This window comes from Triticum urartu, chromosome 7 (assembly GCF_003073215.2).
Source record: "Triticum urartu cultivar G1812 chromosome 7, Tu2.1, whole genome shotgun sequence".
In the NCBI taxonomy this organism is placed as follows: domain Eukaryota; kingdom Viridiplantae; phylum Streptophyta; class Magnoliopsida; order Poales; family Poaceae; genus Triticum; species Triticum urartu.
Window position 1 is genome coordinate 666898591 of NC_053028.1, and position 9293 is coordinate 666907883.

A 9293-nucleotide genomic window follows, 5' to 3' on the forward strand; every position below is an offset into this window, starting at 1 on the left:
GTATATTGTTGATTTCTCTGCAGATTCACAACCAGCCGTGTGCCTACCTGCAAAAGCTTCAGAAGGATGGCTATGGCATCGACGACTTGGTCATGCAGGCATGAGGAATTTGCACACGCTTGCAAAGAAGAAGCATGTCATTGGCATTGAGAATGTCAAATTCCTCAAGGATCACTTATGCGATGCCTGTTAAGCTGGAAAGATGACCAAGGCCAAGCATCCAGCGAAGACCATCATGACCACTACTCGTCCATTCGAATTGCTTCACATGGATCTCTTCGGTCCTAATCACTATTCCTCTGTTTCAAATGAAGCATCTCAATATGGCTTTGTTATTGTTGATGATTACTCTCGTTACACATGGGTACACCTTGTTTCTTACAAACATGAAGTGCAAAAGTCTTCAAACGATTTTCCTCGAGAGCTTCAACCAACTTTTGTGTGAAGATCAAGCACATCAGAAGTGACAATGGCACTGAGTTCAAGAATTCGGGTCTCGATGATTATCTTGATGAACTTGGTATTACTCATGAGTTATCTGCTCCTTATACTCCTCAACAGAATGGCGTCGTGGAGCGCAAGAACAGGACTCTTGCTGAGATGGCTCGCACTATGCTCGATGAGTACAAAACCCCTCATTGTTTCTGGGTTGATGCAATTGATACTGCGTGCCACATCATCAACAGAGTATATCTTCACAAATTCTTCAAGAAGACTGCTTATGAACTCCTCACTGACAAGAAACCCAGTGTGAGTTATTTTAGAGTCTTCGGTGCTAAATGCTGGATTAGAGATCCTCATCACAACTCTAAATTTGCACCGAAAGCACATGAAGGTTTTATGCTTGGTTACGGAAAGGACTCGCACACCTACAGAGTCTTCAACAATGTTCTTCACAAGATTGTTGAAACTGTAGATGTGTGGTTCGATGAAACTAATGGCTCGCAAAGAGAGCACCTACCTTCTGTGTTAGATGAACCAGCACCTGAGGATTCTATCAAGCACAAGGCTACTGAAGATGTCATTCCTACTAAAGAATCTGCTGAAGAATTCATTCCAGAACGTGAAGAACGTCGAGCTGATGTACCTGAAGAAAATGCTGAGGAAATTGATCCTGAAGAAAATGCTGATCAAATTCCTCAACGACAACCAGCTCATCCTCGCATTGCAAAAGAAGTACAAGTGGAGAAGATCATAAATGACATTAGAGCACCAGGTCCTCTCACCCGCTCAAAAGCTTCACATCTATCTAACTTTTGTGGGCACTTTGCTTTTGTCTCTATCACAGAGCCCACTAAGGTAGATGAAGCATTTCTGGAGCCTGAGTGGATTCAGGCCATGCAAGAAGAATTACATCAGTTCAAGCTCAACAATGTCTGGGAACTGGTCAATCGTCCAGATCCTCGCAAGCATAATATCATTGGCACAAAGTGGATCTACCGCAACAAGCAAGATGAAAATGGTGTTGTGGTGAGGAATAAGGCACGTTTAGTAGCTCAAGGCTACACACAGGTTGAAGGAATTGATTTCGATGAAACTTTTGCACCTGTTGCTAGACTTGAGGCTATTCGCATATTGCTTGCTTATGCTAACCATCATGATATCATCTTATATCAAATGGATGTGAAAAGTGCATTCCTCAATGGTAAGCTTGAGGAAGAAGTATATGTTGCTCAACCCCCAGGTTTTGAAGATCCAAAACATCCTGACAAAGTCTTCAGACTCAATAAGGCCCTCTATGGCCTCAAGTAGGCCCCACGGGCATGGTATAATACTTTGAAGGAATTCTTCATGAAGAAAGGCTTCACACCCGGTTCACTCGATCCCACTCACTTTACTAAATCTTATGATGGTGAACTATTTGTGTGCCAAATATATGTTGATGATATCATCTTTGGCTGTACTGACCAACGTTATAGTGATGAATTTGCCTATATGATGAGTGAAGCATATCAAATGTCTATGATGGGAGAGTTCAATTTCTTCTTGGGTCTTCAAATTTGTCAACAGCGCAATGGTATATTCATATCTCAGAAGAAATACCTCAAGGATGTCCTGAAGAAATTCGGCATGCAAGACTGCAAAGGCATCAAAATTCCTATGCCCACAAATGGTCATCTATGCACTAATGAAAATGGTATTGACTTCGATCATAAGGTATACCGCTCCATGATTGGCTCTTTATTGTACTTATGTGCATCTAGGCCAGATATAATGCTTAGTGTTTGCATGTGTGCCCGATTTCAAGCTGCACCGAAGGAATCACACCATAAGGCTGTGAAGCATATTCTTCGATATCTAGCTCACACACCAACACTAGGATTATGGTATCCCAAGGGCTCGGATTTTGATCTCATTGGATATTCTGACTCTAACTATGCTGGTGATCGTGTGGACCGCAAGTCAACATCTGGTACTTGTCATTTCCTCGGACGATCCTTGGTCTGTTGGTCCCCGAAGAAACAGAACTGCGTATCACTGTCTACTGCTGAAGCTGAGTACATTGCTGCTGGTTCTTGCTGTGCTCAACTGCTATGGATGAAGCAAACACTCAAGGACTATGGCGTCAACGTGAAGAATATGCCTCTCCTCTGTGACAATGAGAGTGCCATCAAGATTGCTCACAACCCAGTTCAGCACTCGAAGACAAAGCACATTCAGATTCGTCATCATTTTCTTCGTGATCATGTGTTGAAGGGCGACATTTCTATTGAGCATGTGAAGACTGAAGAACAGCTAGCTGATATCTTCACTAAGCCCTTGGATGAGAAGAGATTTAGCAAGTTGCGGTGTGAGCTAAATATCTTAGAGTCTTCGAATGTACTTTGAAAAGACACTCATCCTAACACTTATGCAAAATTGATGACTTAGATGTGCAACACATGAAGAAACTTTTTCTTCAATCAATGAAGAATAACACTCTAAGTGTGAAGAAATTAACGAAGAATTTGATTCTCAGAACCCTACGACAATTGTATGCGGTGTCTGAAATCATCATTCTTATACGGTGGGTCACGCCACCACACAAGTTGAAAATCTTCAATTTGAGTTTTTCCTCAGTTTTTGAAATTCCTCAGTTGTTCAAATTCTTCAACTTTGCAAAATCTTCACTTATACCGTCATTTTTCTTCATTGGCTATATATATATATATATGAGTTTATGTCCTCTACAGCATTCACTTATGGCTATTTCTTCAAGTTGGATTTTCTGCTAAGTGAATGTGATCGGACCCTTCCCCTCTATGCTATACTCAATCCAATCTATTCACAAATTCTTCATGTGCATTCTATTTGAAACTCGTTCAAAATCTTCACCGTGTCCTTGTCAGCTGAAGAAATTGCGAACGGAACGTTAAAACTAATCTTATCCAAATTTTCGGTTTTGCCGCTCAAACCGTTCCGCATCCCACGATGCATTATTCTATTCACCCACGATCTAACACGATCTCCACTACACAGTACGTGGGTGACACATGTCGTGAGAAGGAGAAAGGTCAGGGTCACGTTCGTCCCAAATCTTCGGGCGAGCAGTTTTTCACTGCTGCTATAAATACCCCCTCGTCCCTTCCTCACTTCTTTTACTCCGCTCGATCTCTCTCTCTCTCCCGCTCGAGCTTCCCAAACACTAGCGCCGCCGCTACTCCATCGTCGCCAGTGAGGAAGAGCTTCACTGCCTCGACCTCGTCGCTGTCGTACTCGCGCCGACCGCGGAAATCTTCACCTCTGCCGCTGCCGTAGACGTCTTCCTCCGCCGAGTTAGGGCGTGGAAGATCTACACCGACGAACTTCACTGTTTCACCTCACTGTTCGTCGTGTTCTTCATTCAGGGTAATTAAAAGTTACTTTTACTACCCTCTTTGATTCGAAACTTTTCTACAAAATCTTCAAAAGGTGTTTTATTTCTCAAATCCTCACACACAAAACACCTCACAAATCTTCTGTTCCTGATTCATTTCTCTAAGCTTTATTTTCTTCAAGATTCCTCAATTGTGTGGATCTCCGATCTATACAAATCTAGAACCTGAGACAAAGCATGCTTAGTGAAATTCTTCAAGACGCATCTGGTCAAATTCCTCAAACTTGTTCTTTTTGAAAAACCTTCTGAGAACGCATATGACCTCTCCAAATTCCTCGCAACTATATTCTATTCACAGGTACTCATGTCCGCTGCTGAATCACTAGGTTCTCATCAACTTAACTCATTTGCAGCGTTCCTCGAAGAAAAACTGCATATTTCTTCAGAGAATTCAATTGTTCAAATTCCTCAGCTGAAGAATATGGCAGATGGTAAGAAGCCGCAGAAAGGAGGAAAGAAACCTGAGGTTATGACTGCGTTTGAAATCCCTGAGGATATATATGCTGAGTACTGCACACCTGATGAAGCCAAGTTTGGCAAAGAGAACAAAAATCAGCGCAAGGTGCGCATTCAGAGGATTGAACGGAGATGGGCACGTGAATGGAGGGAGTACAGATACGTTACTCCAAAGTACATGAAGAAATTCGCTCTCAACCCTCCATGCCCAAGACTTCCACTGGCACCTGGCCAAGTGGCTGATCCCACTAGCGTCAAACGCGGTGAGGACCTTCCTGAAGAATGGGCCAGGCGTCAAGCCAAGTTGGCAAGACAAGACAGAGAAGCAGTAAGGAAATTCAACGAAGATTCTGCTGCTGCTGCTGCCACTGAGGCCTCTATCAAGCCGAGGAAATCAATGGCAAAGAAGTCTGCTCGTAAGCCAAGTGCTTCACCAACATTGCCCTCACGGCCAAGTTCCTCAGCTGCGCCCTCACGGCCAGGAACGTCAAAATCTTCACGATCAATTCCTCAAGCTGCTCCTACTCCTTCAAAATCCTCAGCACCTCCTCCAAAGTCCTCAGCTGCTCCTTCAAAGTCCTCAGCACCTGCGCATCTGGCCTCATGCCAAAGGACTACAGGCATCTCTATTGCCTCTGGTGTCTCAGCAAGTTCCTCAGCTGCACCAAATTCTTCATCTGGCCCCACTCCGCTGAAGACTAAGGCAACTGCTGTATGAGGTCCTCGGCCAAGTCCCAAGAAGAAACAGGTTGCCTTTCAAAAGCCACCTGAAGATGATGAGGCTGATGATGATGAACTTGCCAAAATCATCAGAGACAGGCAAGAAAGGGCCGCTAGAGCCAAAGGCACACCTATGCCACTGCTTTTGGATCCAAGGGCGATCCTAGACTATATTGATCTTTGGCACAAGGACCCTCACACTTCTTTGCCAGAATTCAACTTGACACCTGGTCAAAATCACATGCTGACTCATTTCATCCAAGAGGAGAAATGGAAATATGATAGGGCCAGAGAGATCAAGAAATCGCAGTATAGAAAAGAGAAACTGCTGAAGAAAAATGTTGTCAAGATGACAACTGAAGAACTTGTCAAGATGCAGGCTGACATCAAAGCCCTCAGCGACAAATTTGACTCATACTATGCTGACTAGCAAGGAGCCAAATTCAGGTTTGTGAAACTGACTGAAAAGTTCACCAATGTTGCAGCCCCATCGCAACAAGAAGTTCCTCAAGCTGAAGCTTCTGCTCAGCCGACTAAAGAACACGCCAGCACCGTTGATGAAGTTCAGGCTGCTGAAGAAAATGCTAGTTCCAGGGCCGATGACTCCATTCCAGCCGCTGAAGAAATTGCCAGGGCATCCACTTGTGGTGTGCCTGAAGAAACTGAAGAAGTCAGGGCAACTGCATCAGTTGCGACTGAAGAAATTCAAACAGATTCCTCAGCTCCACCTGCGCCTACACCAACTCCTGTCCTTCCTTATGCATCAGATGTGAAGAAGACCAAGGCTGTAGAGCGAGCTGCAGTGAAGAAAAGGAAAGCATCAAGTGCTTCAGAATCTTCAGCTCCAAAGAAGATGAAGCCTATGACCAGCTCTTATGAAAATCCTATCGATGTTGTTCCGATTTCAACCATGCCATCAAAGGACCTTGTTCCTTTTGATGAAGAATATGTGATCCCAAGCGGATCTGATGAAGAAACTTAATCTGCTGCTTCGTCAGAGCAGATTGATGAGGAAATTGAAGTGGATACGATCCCTTCAACCCCAGTGGTATCCTCACCAATGCCTTAGTTCACTGCTGAAGAGGCTAGTGTTGAAGAATTAGAAGATGAAGATGTGGACATTGGAAGCACAACTCCAGTAATGAATGACGACTTTTGGGAAAGTCAGCATCCCAGTTCTCCACTCTTCACCCCACTGTAGCAAATTCCTCACTCCCCTGCACCAACAGTTCAATTGGGCTCTGAAGAAACTCATCCCACCTCATCTGTCCGTGAAGACATTCCAGCCACTAGTGCTGAAGAAACTGCTGGTGCTGACAATGTGACTGCACCTGAGGAGGAACCAGAAATTCCTCAGACCGATGAACCTGAGATTGCGATTCCTGAGGTAGTGATGCAACTCACTGATACTCCTCTGCCAAAACCAAAGGATCCATTCTCGCGCAACCAAAAGTTCATGGCTGAAGACTTCTTTGGTGAGCATGTATTCTTCACAGATTACAATCCATATGACTCTGCTCGCATAAGGAAGAGGCGTTTCTGGACTGCTAGTCAAGCCAACTTCTATTCCTCAGTGTTGTTCAACAAAGACAAAGTCTTCGACCATGCACATATTCCTCATGTAGACATGGAGTCTCTGCCGTGCTTCACGCCAGTCCTCAGTGTTCTTCACGACGCTGGGCTGTTAAACTTCTGTACTGATATCTGTGATTGGAATGAAGAACTCATTCTTCAGTTCTACGCAACGCTGCACATCACAGGCAACTCTAAAGATGTGAACTCATGGGTTCTGGACTGGATGACGGAAAACACTCACTACAAGGCACCAGCAACTGAATTGCTTCGTGCCCTGCCACTAAGTCCTCCCACTGAAGATGCACGTTGTGTTTACAATGAACCTGAGCTTTCAAATCACTACATGCAAGTTCTGATGAAACCTTTGAAGCCAGGGCAGGCCTCTAGAACCAATTTCCTCGTCAAGGAACTGTTGTATGTGCCTCGGACTGTCTATCGCATTCTGTCGAAGACAATGAGTCCTATCAAAGGCCACGACTCAAATGATGAAGAAGTCGTTGGCATCATGAAGAACATGCTTTTCAACATCTGTCAACTTCCACGATTTCTTCATGAGGACTCTGGCCAATATTGCTATGTCACCATTTGAGCTGAAGCCTTATGCGCCCTGGATCATGAAATTCATCAGGACAAGGTCTTCACTCAACTACAAAGCTGACACTCTGAACCACTGCAGCTACTTGCCTCCTATTGAAGTCCTCAAAAGGACATTTTCCTCAGCTGAAGAAAAGGGCAAGGCAACTGTTGTGATCGATGAAGGCATTCGTCCATTGGATGGTCAATTTCGCAAGGCTGCATCCTATTCCACCAATGATGACTCTGCCACACATGATTCTGCTGCCAACAATGCCAAGCCAAATCCTCAAGCCACAGCACCAAGGGTGATGACTGATCGTGAGTTACTCCTCAGTCTTCATCAGAAGGTTGATCGCAATCACAAATGGGTCAAGCGTTAGTTTGGTTCAATTCTTCACAACATGACTTCAACACACAATGCAGTGAAGAAAAACCACTACTACCTCCATGAAACCCTCAACCGAACCTGGGTTGTTCTGTCTCAAGTTTACAGCGCTGAAGATCTGAAGAAAATGGGTCTCAAAGAAAAGTTTGACTGGTCTGCACCTCCTCCGAAGAAATACAAGAAGGTCAAGGTTCCTTCTTTGGTGGCCAGCTCCTATTCTTCATCGCGTGACACTAATGAAAATGAAGACTTGGACGACACAGCGGCAGGCCCTACTTCAACAACCGACCCCGACAACGCTGGCGCTCCTTCATCAACTTGATTATCTTCAGGGGCGTTAGTCCTCAGTTTCGATCCTTTTGGTCATTCGATGACAAAGGGGGAGAAATCTGAGTTAGTCTTCAAGCGGGTCTATTATATGGGCGTTTTTTTGCTAAGTTACAGCTCTCGTTCTTCCGAAACTTTTATTGGATCGAGTTGTAAACTTAAATCCGATGGTGGTCTGATACTTCTGCTATGTTATGCTGCATGCTTATTCCTCGTTAATATTATCGCACGCATGCTGAAATCCGTCAGTCACCATTTTTCATCATGCATTTCAAATTCTTCATATTATATATCAAATGCATGTATGCATTACAAGATATAGGGGGAGATCTCCATGATTTAACTCTTCAAGTGTGCATTGCTTCAAAAGCAAATTCCTCACTATGCACATCTTCAGGGGGAAGTTCTTCTATATCTTGCAATCAAATTCCTCAATATCAGTATTTACACTTCATATGTTTATCCCCGTTGAAAACTTAACCTATATTGTCATCAATCACCAAAAAGGGGGAGATTGTAAGTGCATCTAGTGCCCCTTAGTGATTTTGGTGTATTGAATACTTATAGGTTAAGGATCTAATGTGTTTATGAGTGTACACAGGTCTATAAGTCTATGAGGAGTTTGATATTTACAGTGAAAGTCGACCCCTAAAAATGAAGTTCTTCGACTGAAGACTTTGATATTCTGAAGACTTTCTGAAGACTTTGAAAGTGAAGAAATTGGTGTAACCTTGAAGACTTGGTATTCATTCGAGGAACATGAAGCATGAAGACTTTTGTTTTCGTAGTTTCATTTTCTCTTTCTTGAGTCATAGGAAACACCGTACTGTTAAAGGGGGTCGAGGAAATACTAAGGAAAAATTTCCATGTGATGCTCAACTCAAAATCCTACACCTACCAATCCCTTCGAGTGAAGCCATTGGAAATCTCATACAATTCAGTCAATTTCTTCAGTGACAGAGATGCAGTTCTTTTGGTCACTGAGGACTTTGTTCTGACTGAGGAGTTAGGAATTCGCCAGTGCGGATTGCCTAGACAGTGAGGAACATGATAGCCCTGAGGAATTTGTACCTCAAATTTCTGACCGTTGCTGTGCTACGCGCCAGCTGTCCCAAAGTATCTTATCCATCCAACGGTCATATCATTGAAGGGCATTTATGTCTTATCATGTCGGGCTGCTCCCTAGGCTATAAATAGCCGCCCCCTACAACCACTAGCTGGTTGGCTGCTCCGCTAGAAACTGACACTTGTCATTTGAGAGCATCCCATGCTCCGAGGACTTTGAGCGAAAATCATCAAGTGAGGAAAATCCAAACCCAAACCCAAACACCTACAAACCCAAAGTGATTGAGCATCACTGAAGAGATTGATCCTGCGTGGATCCGACGCTTGTTACCT